The sequence below is a fragment of the Miniopterus natalensis genome, chromosome 1, assembly GCF_054644295.1.
Source record: "Miniopterus natalensis isolate mMinNat1 chromosome 1, mMinNat1.hap1, whole genome shotgun sequence".
Lineage (NCBI taxonomy): Eukaryota > Metazoa > Chordata > Mammalia > Chiroptera > Miniopteridae > Miniopterus > Miniopterus natalensis.
The window spans coordinates 111,403,756-111,416,499 of NC_142081.1; the positions used below are offsets into that span (position 1 = coordinate 111,403,756).

Genomic DNA, 12,744 nt, shown 5'->3' on the forward strand with positions numbered 1-12,744 from the left:
CCAGTCCCCTCATCTGGGGCTTCACACACCTGGGCTTTCGTATCTTCTCTTAGGATATCCAGAACATACTTCTCTCACAGCTTCATAAACCCCGCCCCCTTGTTCATGATGGAGTGGAGCACTCTGCCTCTGGCAGGGGAGTAGCAAGTGCACACTGTCAGACCCAGCTTCACTCCAGCTGCTCTCCAAGAAGAGACTGAAAGCATCACAAAGCAACCAGCTAGGGCTCAACCAGCCACCCCAGAATTCAGGTAGCCTGGAGGCATATCACTGGTAAAACCTAACTAACTCGGCTTGCTGGTTGTGGAAAGAAAATGGAAAGTATATTGTGAATAAATTTTCAAGACACTTAAATCCTTTCTGAAAGATTAAAAAATTAGCGTTGGCCCAGCCGGGCATGGCTCAGTGGTTGAACATCAACCGAGGACCCAGGAGATCAGGGTTCGATTCCAGGTCAGGGCACATGCCTGGGTTGTGGGCTGCAGCCAATCATTGACTCTCTCATCATTGATGTTTCTATTTCTCTCCCTCTCCCTCCCTCTCTCTGCAATCAATAAAGATATATTTAAAAAGAAAAAAAACACATTGGCCGATGTGGTTCAGTTGGAGCATCATCTCATGCACCAGAAGGTCGAGGGTTTGTGGCCCAGTTAGAGCATAAGCCTAGGTTGTGAGGCACCTACGGAGAACAAATCAATGTCTCTCTCTCATCGATGTTTCTCTCATCAATTTTTTTAATTTAAAAAATGAAAGATTAAAAAGTTAAGCAGTGACAAGATGGCAGCATAGGTAACTGCGGTACCCGCCGCCTCCTACAACCACATCAAAATTACAACTAAAATACAGAAGCATCACTCAGAACCTCCTGAAATCTAGCTGAACACAAGTCTTACAACCTGGGAGCCAAAGAAGCAACGAGACCTATAGGAGGGGTGGAGGCGAGGGCCGATCAGGGCTGAATCTTGGAAATGCGGCCCTGGGGCCCACACCCACTGCAGTGGTTTAAAACCGGGAGGGATATCTTGGTGGCAGAGGTTTCCTAGAGGAGTGAGGGGTCCCAGCCCCACACCAGGCCCCCAGCCCTGGGCTCCAGGGCCGGGAAGAGAAGCCTTGACAACTTTGGGCTATAAAAACCAGCAAGGACTGTAGCTGAGGCTCGCAGAGGCTGTAGAAGTCCCAGGCTTTCCTCTGAAAGGGCGCACACGCAGACTCAATTAGACATGCTCCCGCTGAGCACCAGCACTGGGCAGCAGCTTGAAAGGAAGCTGGGACATTTGGGAAGGAACTAATATTCCTGAAATCGAGCGAGAGGTGGAGGGGCGGCTTTCTCCCAGAAAGAAGAGCTGGCAGAGGCCCTTGCTCCTTTGGGGAGCCCTCCCTCCACAGAGCTAGCAGACAGGCACCATATTTGCATCTCCACCACGTGACTCACAACTTTGGCTCCGCCCCAGTGATTCCCGGAGGCCCCACCCCTCCCTACCTGTAAGCTCATCCAAGCCATTTCCAGTGCTGTTTCTATGCAAATGACCTCTATAGCTGCATGCTTAGGACTTTCCTAAAACCTCTCAAACAAGCAGCAGCGTGCCCCATACGGCTTGATAAGTAGCCCCAGGCCTGGCACTCATGGCAGCCTGCATTGGCTCATAGCTTGGCCTCTCCTGAACACCTCCTAGTCCAGCACAAGTAGCAGCCAACTATGGTTTGCTGTGTAGCTCATGCTGGGTGGCCCTGGGCAAGGCACTGGCAGAGGCTGACTTTTCACCTCCCAGGAGGCCCCAGAGATAGTGCACCCAGTGGTCAGCTTTGTCCATGCTGGATTACAACCCTACCACATCCACAAGTGACACACTCAAGGGGTGCACTTGGTGAACACCAAAGCTCCAATGAAGTAAATCCTGCTCCATAGGGGTGTCTCCAGCACAGCAGCTCTTTGGCTGTAGTTGCAGCTGGTCCTCACAGCCGACTGGACTGGGGGTCAGTTCCTCCCACTGACGCCAACAGCAACCAAGGCTCAACTACAACACGACAGTGCACACAGCCCACACAGGGGAGCACCTAGAAGGCCCAGCTCAGGTGATTGGGGAGGCTGAGCCACTGGACCCTACAGACATCTACTACACAAAGCCACTCTACAAATTCCAGGAGACATAGCAGCTCTACCTAATACATAGAACAAACACCTGGAAGCAGCCAAAATGTGGAGGCAAAGAAACATGTCACAAAGGAAAGAACAGGAGAAATCTCCAGAAAAGGAACTAAATAAAATAGAACCAGGAAAGCTACTTGATACAGAGTTCAGAATTATGGTTATAAGGATGCTCAAGGATATTAGTAAGACTATTAAGAAAACAAGTGAGACCACCGATGACATAATAAAGTACCAATCAGAAATGAAGGCTACACGAACTGAAATGAAGAATAATTAACAAGGAATCAACAGTAGAGTAGAGGATGCTGAGAACCAAATCAGCAATCTGGAATATGAGGAAACAAAAAACACCCAACCAGAAGAGCAAAAAGAAAAAAGAATCCAGAAATATGAAGATATGTAAGGAGTCTCTGGGACAACTTCAAGCGGCTCAACATTCGTATTATTGGTATACCAGAAGGAAAAGAGAGCGAGCAGAAATTGAAAACCTATTTGAAAAAATAATTACAGAAAACTTCCCCTACCTGGGGAAAGAAATCGACTTACAAGTCCAGGAAGTGAAGAGTCTCCCAAACAAGAGGAACCCAAAGAGGCCCACAGCAAGATACATCATAATTAAAATGCCAAAGGTTAAAGACAAAGAGAGAATCTTAAAAGCAGCAAGAGAAAAGCAGTTAGTTACCTACAAGGGAGCACCCATACGACTGTCAGCTGATTTCTCAACAGAAACTTTGCAGGCCAGAAGGGAGTGGCAAGAAATATTCAAAGTGATGAAAAACATGGAACTACAACCAAGATTACTCTACCCAGCAAAGCTACCATTTAGAATTGAAGGGCAGATAAAGAGCTTCACAGATAAGAAAAGGCTAAAGGAGTTCATCACCACCAAACCAGCACTACATGAAATGTTGAAGGGTCTTCTTTAAGAAGCAGCTAATGAACAAGAGAATCTGACAAACTAAATAGATCCAGAGACATTGAAGCATACAACAGACGGTAATATTTCAGAGGGAAGAGGGAAAGGGGGTGGAAGGTGGGAAGAGATTAACCAAAGTTATATGCATATATGCATAACCCATGGACACAGACAATAATGGGGTGAAAACCTGGGAAGGGGGTGGGAGCGAGGTGGAGGGGGTCAGTTGGGGGGGAGAATGAGACACCTGTAATACTTTCAACAATAAAGATAAAAGAAAACAAAAAACAAAGAAAAATTAATCATTGAGGGCAAAATAATACCAAGTGTTGGCAAAGAGGAGGGAAACATTGACATTTGAAACTTGAATTGGTATATCCACTTTGGAGAGCAAAATGGCAATATCTTGTAAAGCTGAAAATGTCTGTGCCCTATAACCCAGCAATTTCACTTCTATATAATTCTCTCAACACTAAGTCTTTGATCATTTTTGCTCTCATGGTCCCTAAAAATCCTAAAAGAATTTTGAAAAACCATGTACTCCTTTATAATTTAAGTTAGAACATTGCCCAAAATCTTTTTCCTTTTTTCCGAAAAAGAAAACATTGAATTTAATTTAAATTTTAAAAAATCAGAAATGGCCCGAAGCCCCCCCAGCTTCAGGTGTGGAGAGGCCAGTCCCTCCACAGAGGCCTGCAGCTCTCCTGTCCCCCAGCTGGTGGCCACCCCCAGCCAAGGGAGCAGCCTGGAGCTGGGGCTGAGCCCCACGGGGGAGGACGGGGGCGGCCTGAAGACTCAGGAGCAGCTGGTAACCAGTTGCACCTCCCCGCCGCACACACCCTTGCCCGCTGGAGCTCACCAGGGCCCAGCTGAGGGCAGGAGGCAGCTTTCACTGAGCCCGCTGCGGTGCGGGGAGGCAGGGCCGGGTGCCTCCCCTGCCTGCTGAAGTGGGCTCCCCGCACTCCGCAGAGCTGGGCGAGTCGCTGTCTGCCTCTTCTGAGCAGGTGCCGCCACCGCCCCGTTCCCATGAGCGAGGCAGGGCCGCGCCTCCCGCTTCGGCCCCCCCACACGACGTGGGCCTGTGCCTGGTGTCGCCCCGCGAGTTCGAGCACCGCAAGGCCTTGCCTGCGGCACCAGCCCCCACATCCCCTGGCAGCCCAATGGCCGCGGCGCCGGGTCCCAGGAGCGGGCAGGCGCTCTGGGCGCTGAGACGCCGCCTGCGTCTGCCCGGGAGCCTGCCCACGCTGTCCGACGCGGCCCGCCTCCTGCCCGGGCACTGCACACTCAGAGGAGGACAGGGAGGGCTTTAGGGTCCCCCGTCCCAACCCACTGCCCAGCCCTCTCAAGGTCCCCCACCGCTACCCACCCCGCCCAGCATCTGCACGGTGGCCCCTGAGCTGCTGCCCCCAAACAGGCCCGGCTGACAGAGCCTCAGCCGTACCCCGAAGTCCCTGTCTCGCCCCACCGCCAGCACAGCCACCCCCAAACCCACTCCAGTGATTGCTGCCAAGGCCAAGGGGCTGGCTGGTAGGGACCCGGCCAGTCGGCCACTCAGCACCCGGAGCAAGCCCAGTGACAAGGGAAGTGGGGCACCCCTGTCCAGAAAGTCCTCAGTCCCTAAGCCGGCCACTCGGGCCCATCTGGGTCAGCCAGCGGCCGGCCAGGTGGGCTGGAGGCCTCGCCGGGCTCGCGTGCACCTCGCCCCGGCTTCCCGCGCAGCGGGGCAGCGTCCGCCCGGGAGAGGAGCTCCGTCGGCGGGTGCGCGCACGGTCACCAGCGACAGGAGCAGCGCAAGGAAGAGGTGCGCGGGCGGTCCGGGACGCGCCGCTGGCCCGCAAGCAGCGGTGGGGTCGTGACCTACAGGTGACCCTGATCCCCACCTTCCACTCAGTGGCCACGCATGAGTGGCATGGAGACGCATGCCCGGCACCAGGCGCTGGGCATCACGGTGCTGGGCCGTAACAGCACAGTGTCCACGCAGGACGAGGCCTTCCCCGCTTGCAAGGTGGAGTTCTAGTCCTGCCCCACCCCTATCCCCACTCCACCCCTCAGCCCAAATCTTTCACTGTCCTGAGATCACTGCATCAGAAATAAACCAAATGCCCCACTCCACTGTAAAAAAAAAAAAAAAAATCAGAAATGGTCTGAAAAAAAATCAATGGAACAAATCAACTCCTAAAAAAAGAGAGCTGCACCGTGGTGACCACATTTATCAGAAGGATTGGAGAAAAATAAAAATTCCATTTTTAAGAATTTTTTAGTTATGTTCAAATCAACTCATTTCAGGAGTGGAAGAATCCTTGGTCACTTCTTAATATCAAAATTTACACAGGTTTCTCTTTTGAATATCTTCTACATTTAAAGACGCAATCATATAAAGTCTCCTAATTTCCACACAGGATAAATTCTTTGTTTTAGCCAAGTCTCAATGGAGGGACAACTAGCACAACACCATCTCCCAGACAAAAAGCATTGGAATACTCTGTGTTGTTGATTTATATATCTCTTCACATGTTTCTTCATCAATTTCTATAGTCACAGTTTCTTCCACATCTCCCAATATATTTAAATTTTGATCATAAGCATGTAATCTACCTCGAAGCTCTCTGTCATTTCTCATTTTCAGATAAATTCACTCATTCAGGCTGAGCCTGGTAAGACCCAGGGGCTGTTTTACAGTGTTGGTAGTTTGTTGCTGGTCCATGTCGACTGCTGTGTTTCAAACCCTGTGCTGGCCAAAATCTTAACACAATAATAACAGTTTAAAATGAACTGTAAATATCACTTTTTAAAATGTATATAGCCCGGCCGAGCGTGGCTCAGCGGTTGAGCAGGTTCCAGATCGGGGTTCGATTCCCTGTCAGGGCACATGCCCGGGTTGCAGGCTAGGCAGCCGATCAATGACTAATCATTGATGTTTCTCTCTTTCTCTCTCCTCCTCCTCCTTTCCTCTCCCTGAAATTAATAAAGATATGTTTTTTAAAGATAAAAAATAAAAAAAATTTTTTTAATGTATATGACTGAATCTAAATGCCATAGTAATTCAGTACCTCCAACCTTCCATTCACTTAAAAAATGCAATAAACGCGATCATTTGAAAATTTTACATCATTCATTTTCCTCCTTAAACTCATATACTATGTCAGTTATCATTTTATTGCTTCACTTCTGAAAGCACCCTTCAATATATGCTCTCCAATAATGGAACTCCTTTAAGTAGTGCACCTTCAAATCTAGCACAGCCTGGCTGGGCGTGGCTCAGCGGTTGAGCCTCGACCTAGGATCCAGGTGATCCGGGTTCGATTCCCGGTCAGGGCACATGCCCAGGTTGTGGGCTCGATCAATGACTCTCTCATCATTGATGTTTCTATCTCTGTCTCTCCCTCTCGTTTCCTCTCTCTGAAAGCAATAAAGATATATTTTAATAAATAAATAAATAAAGTTAGCACAATGTTTTCTATGTAAGAGGCATGTAGGACATGGTTCTCATATTTTTAAAATATTTGTAATTTAAAATGTCAGTATGATATAAGTTACCAATAAATGCATATTTATGGACAGACTTGTTCATGATCATGGCTGAGTCTAAAATGTGACCAAGGCAGGAGGACAGAATATTGCCTTCCACTCACAGAAGAGTACATCATAGGAAACAGAAAGAGGCTCAAAGATCTACTTACTGAGAGTTTAAAGACTAGTTTAATTGTAAGTAGGGAAGTTCTAAACAATTTTTTTATTGATTGAGCTTAGAGAGAGAAGGGAGAGAGAAACACTGATTTGTTGTTCCACTTATTTACGCATTCGTTGGTTGATTCTTGTATGTTCCCTGATCAGGGATTGAACCGGAAACCAAGGCTCTAACCAAGTGAGCTACCTGCCCAGGGCCTAAATAATTTTTAATAGATCATTGCAGTTGACTCTAAATACATTTCAATTTAAAGCACTATTGTCATTAGAGTAATAATTCAATATGAACATTATATAAAACAACCTCAGCTATTTTGAGTGTAGTCAAGTATCCAGAAGGAAGTATAAAAGATTTGTGGGCTACTAAGACTCCAAATACCCACAGCAATCTTAAGAACAACAAAGTTGGAGGTATCATGCTGCCTGATATCAAACTATACTACAAGGCTATTGTAATCAAAACAGCATGGGACTGGCATAAAAACAGACATATAAATCAACTAAACAGAATAGACATAGAAAGAGACACATAGATCAACTAAACAGAATTTTCTCAATTTGTTGGGTACATAAACATAGATAATGTTTATAAAGGACCTAAAATACATGTATTTCAAGCACTTGAAAATGTCTAACAACATATCATCCCAGGTAAGTAGAGTTCTTAGCTTCCAGAAATAATTATAGTGACAAGGTATTCTAATTTTACAGTCATCTTGCCTGTCTCTCTCAATAGGTAGGTTAACCATATACCAACTGTATAATTTTATTAAAAATTGGAGTGAAACTATACACATACATTATGTAGTGCATTTATATTTTCAACATGTTTCCACATACTTTTATGTGTTACACATAAATTCATATACCTACACAATCATTCTGTTGCTTTGTGATTCAATAAAATTGGTCACACACACAGAAATATACCAAGGGCAGTTAATGCAATTCAAGAAATGAAGCAAGGATACTGATACATGGAGAGTATCTATACATTAGAAAAACTAAGTTGAAAAACTATTATTTGCCTAATAATAGTATAGTTGTAGTATTTAAGAGTGGCAGGATAGAGGTCATATAATATAGGGGTCCTAGTTTAACTATTTTCAGAAAATTTTATGTAAGTGAATATTTCTTGATTAAAGTCATTCTTTTAAACACCAAACCCTTCTTTTAACCATCTGTGTGAAAATATTTAACTGTATTAAATGTTCAATTTTTCACACAGGTATTTTGAAGATAATGTATTTTCCTACTGATACAGGGTTACTACAAATATTTCTAGATACAGGGTGTCACAAAAAAAGTATACACACTTTGACAATAAAGTCAGTGTTTTATTAACACGCAGTTCTTCAAAATTTAAAAGAATCTACAGAAATGAGTAATTTTTTTGTCAATGCCTGTTTTCAAACTGATGACCAATCTGGTCCAGGCCTCTCTGATAACACAAAGCAATGGAGTCACAAATATGAAGAATTATTTTGTTTGGTATTTGTGGGCCCTCAATTCATCAACTGTTGGTTTTGTACTGTAAACTTTTATGTATCCCCACAAGAAAAAAGTCTAGTGGGTCTTTAGGATAAGTTTTCTTTGTTCAAAGCTTAGTCTGGTTTCACCCATTATTTCAAATCAGTTAAACCTGAAAAGGAGCAAAAATTAAGTGATTTATCAGCAGTTAAAGTGTGTATACTTTTGGGGAGGATACCCTATATTTCAGTTTTGTTTATAGGAATGTTTAAGTCTGTTTCAAGTTCCAAAATAAATGGCTTAAGATTAGCTATGTTCTCTTTTCAAGTTTGTAAACTTCTGTGCCTTTCGCAATCACTCCTATTCTCTACATCCAATCTACTATAGATTGAGAAATCAGACAAACAGGCTTATTAAAATTATGCTGAAAGAGTGAGCTAAAAGGAAATAGCTCTTCTGAATGCGACATCTTTAAGTATTAGCGCAGGGAATAATCTGGCCCCACGTCTTTTTTTTTTTAATTTTTCAATTACAGTTTACATTCAATATTATTTTGTGTTAGTTTCAGGTGTGCAGCATAGTGGTTGGACAATGTTCCCCCAGTATTTCCAGTACCCACCTGACACCACACACAGTTATTACAATATTATTGACTATATTCCCTATGCTGTACTTTGCATCCCGGTGACTATTCTGTAACTACCAATTTATAGTTTTAATCCCTCACCTTTTCCACTCATCCCCCATCTCCCATCTGGCAACCATCAGTCTGTTCTCTGTGTCTATAGTCTGTTTCTATTTTGTCTTGTTCTTTAGATTCCACATATAAGTGAAATTATATGGTATTTGTCTTTCTCTGACTTATTTTACTTAGCATGATACCTTTTTCCCTCCTTTGTCATATATTAATTGACCAGCTAGGTGTGGGTTTATTTCTGGGCTCTCTATTCTGTTTAGTTGATCTATGTGCCTGTTTTTATGCCAGTACCATGTCAATTACCTTGTCAATGTAATTATTTCTCAAAGCTAAGAACTCTACTTACCTGGGATATATTGTTAGACATTTTCAAGTGACTGAAATATATATATTTTTGGTCCTTTGTAAACATTATCTATGTTTATGTACCCAGCAAATTGAGAAAAATTTGAAAAGGCTAGTTGATCAAGATGCAGTTTTGTTTATTCATTATTAGTTGACAGGCTTGATCATGTTTTCCACTAAATAAAATCAACGGACTGTTTTGGCATTTTGTTATTCAAAGGGCCATCAAATTAATAGACCCAAATAGTTGAAACCTAGGTAGTTACCTATCTCCTTTCACCAATATAAGGAAATTAAATTCTCTTTTGATCATAGTGGATACTTTGATAATACTTCCTATTATACTAATAAATATAATTTCATTAAAATATCAAGTAGATAGTTAAGTGAGACTTTAAGATTTCTTTACATAGATTTAAAGACTAAAATAAAACATATACTCTGAAAGCAAACTATTTCAAAATAGAAAGTTAACAAATATTTATTAATTTAATAATTTATCAAAAATCAAAAAGGACTTGAGCCTGGCCATTGTCGCTTTGTAGTTTAGCATCAACCCATGAACTAGGAGATCACGGTTTGATTCCCAGTTAACGCACATGCCCAGGGTTGCCGGCTTGATCCCCAGTAGGGGCACCGGCGTGCAGGAGGCAGCTGATTGATGATTCTCTCTCATCATTGATGTTTCTATCTCTCTCCCTCTCCATTTCTCTCTCTGAAATCAATAAAAACTTTTTTTGGGGGGAAAAAACGGAACATAAGTTCACAGAAAATAAGAATTATCTTTGGTTGAAATAAACATAATTCAAAATAACAAGTTCCAACAAAGAAATGGTAACAATTTTAAAGCACTTTATATAATTTGCAAACAAAGGGGAGTCAGTATAATTAGGGTTTAATAAGAAAACATCCCAAAATTTGGAAAAAAGTGAACATAGAGGGAATGTACCTCAATATAATAAAGGCCATATAAGAAAAGTCCACAGCTAATACCATACTGAATAGTGAAAAGCTGAAAGCTTTTCCTTTACGATCAGGAACATGAAAATGGTGCCAATTCTCACCACTTCTATTCTACATAGTATTGGAAGTCCTGGCCAAAGCAATTGGGCCTCTGAAAAAAGAAAGAAAAGGCATCCAAATCACAAAGAGGAAGAACACTTGTGTTTGCACATGACATATTTTACAGATGGTTCTTGACTTAAGATGGGGTTATGTCCTGATAAATTCCATCCTAAGTTGAAAGTATTCTAGAGTAAAAAACGCATTTAATACACCTACTCTATCAAATAGCATAGCTTAGCCTACCCTGCATTAAATGTGCTCAGAACACTAATATTATTTAGCCTACAGCTGGGCAATTATCTTGAGTTCCATCTCAAGTGTAATTGCCTTCCTCTTCTAAGCAGAAGCAGGAGACACAGTTGGGTGTTTTGTAGACATGATGGGATGCAAAAACACAAAACACAATATCCAAAAAACACTGGCAACACAGTACACTGTACATTACTGACTGTTTATCCTCGTGATCATGTGGCTGAATGGGAGCTGTGGCTGAATGGGAATTGTGGCTCACTGCCACAGGAGAGTAAGGTAACGCATATCACTTGCCCAAGAAAAGATTTTAAAAAATCAAAATTCAAAGCACAGTTTCTATTGAATGCATATCACTTTCGCACCATCGTAAAGTCAAAAAAATCTTAAATTGGGGGAATCTGTACATACAGTCATGCATAGCTTAAAGACGGTGATACACTCTGAAAAGTACATTGTTAGGCAATTTCATTATTGTGCAAACATTGTAGAATGTAGTTACACAAACCTAGGTGGTGCTTCTACACAACTGGCAGTGCAGTTGGTTCCTTTCCACCAGCATCACTACAGACACATAAGTAATGCATCACTGTGGTGTTAGGATGGCTATGACATCACTAGGTGATAGAAATTTTTCAGCTCCATTATAATCTTGAGACTACCGTCCGGCACTGACAAAAATGTCGTTATGTGGTGCACAACTATAGTAAACCCTAGAGACTGCGCCACAAAACTGTTAGAACCAAGAAATGAATTCGACAAAGTTGCAGATACAAAATTAATATACAAAAATCAGTTGCATTTATAAACACTAACAACAATCTATCCAAAAAGGAAATTTAAAAAAGCCATTCCAGCCCGGCCGGGAGTGGCTCAGCGGTTGAGCATCGACCTGGGATCCAAGCGATCGGGGTTCGATTCCCGGTCAGGGCACATGCCTGGGTTGCGGGCTCGATCAATGACTCTCTCATCATTGATGTTTCTATCTCTGTCTCTCCCTCTCCTTTCCTCTCTCTGAAGTCAATAAAGATATATTTAAAAAAAAAAAAAAAAAGCAATTCCATTTACAATAGCATCAAATAGAATAAAATACTTAGAAATAAATTTAACTGAGGTGAAAGATCTGTACACTGAAAATTACAAGAAATCAATGAAAGAATATGTGGAACCTAAAGAACTTAATAAACTGATGAACAGAATAGATTCAATGACATGGAAGCATAGATGAGACTGACGAATGTCAGAGGGATGGAGGAGGGCGGGTGGGCGGAAGGGGAGAGAGTAACCAAAAAATTTATACACATATATGCACAACCCAAGGTCACGGACAAGGGTGTGGAGAGGGACTGGGAAGGGGGTGGGACAGGATGGAATGGGTCAATAGGGAGAAAAAGGGGTATCTATAATATTTTAAATGAAAATAAAAAATTAAAAAATCAATGAAAGAAATTGAAGAAGACAACAGTCCCACAGGGCACTGGTTTGGAAATGGAACTTTATCCCAAACCACAAGAGTAAAAGCCATCCTCAGGAATTTTTCTGGACTTTTTGAAATAATGGCTCTTTCCCCTCCTAAGATTATAAACACTAAATACCATGTAAGTCTGCAAATGCTGCAATTACATGAAGAGATAATATACCTGAGAATGAAACTAACAGAGAAGAGCTAAGACATTAGAAGAGAAAGACCATGTTTTGATGATATAATTAACTGTGAAACCCTGAAATCCTGTTACACAAACCAATATTATTCCATGTATTTTTCTCAAACTAGTTTGAGCTGCATTTTTGTCTTACAAGCAAGAAACCTAATACGATATAATAAACTTAACTGCTTGCTTTTTATGTACGAGAGCTCTCATATACCACCAAAAACCCCACCATCTCTTTTGTAGCACTCATATCAAATTCTGTCAAAGTAGCTGCTACCGTGAAAGAAAAAGGAGGCTTCGTTTGCAAAGGCTATAAGGCTAGAAGATGCTTTTCTAAATAGACTCATGGTGAAACCTGAATCACATCTGCAGAAGCTGACTAAAAATTACCAACCATACACATAAAATAATTTCATAGCATCTAAGCATGTCTGCAAATTGTCTGGTTTGTCTGGCTTTTAAAAAAAAAAAAAAAAAGTCTATTTTTTTTTCCAACCTGGTTCCAAAGAATGTG

General features: G+C 42.4%; 2 pseudogenes; one reads left to right on the forward strand and one right to left on the reverse strand.

The window, feature by feature from the left end:
* Positions 1-3,702: 3,702 nt before the first annotated feature.
* LOC107534622 (microtubule-associated protein 1S pseudogene) lies at positions 3,703-5,082 on the forward strand (annotated as a pseudogene).
* A 117-nt stretch (positions 5,083-5,199) lies between these two features.
* On the reverse strand, positions 5,200-5,769 carry LOC107534624 (U6 snRNA-associated Sm-like protein LSm3 pseudogene; annotated as a pseudogene).
* Between the last annotated feature and the right edge of the window lie 6,975 nt (positions 5,770-12,744).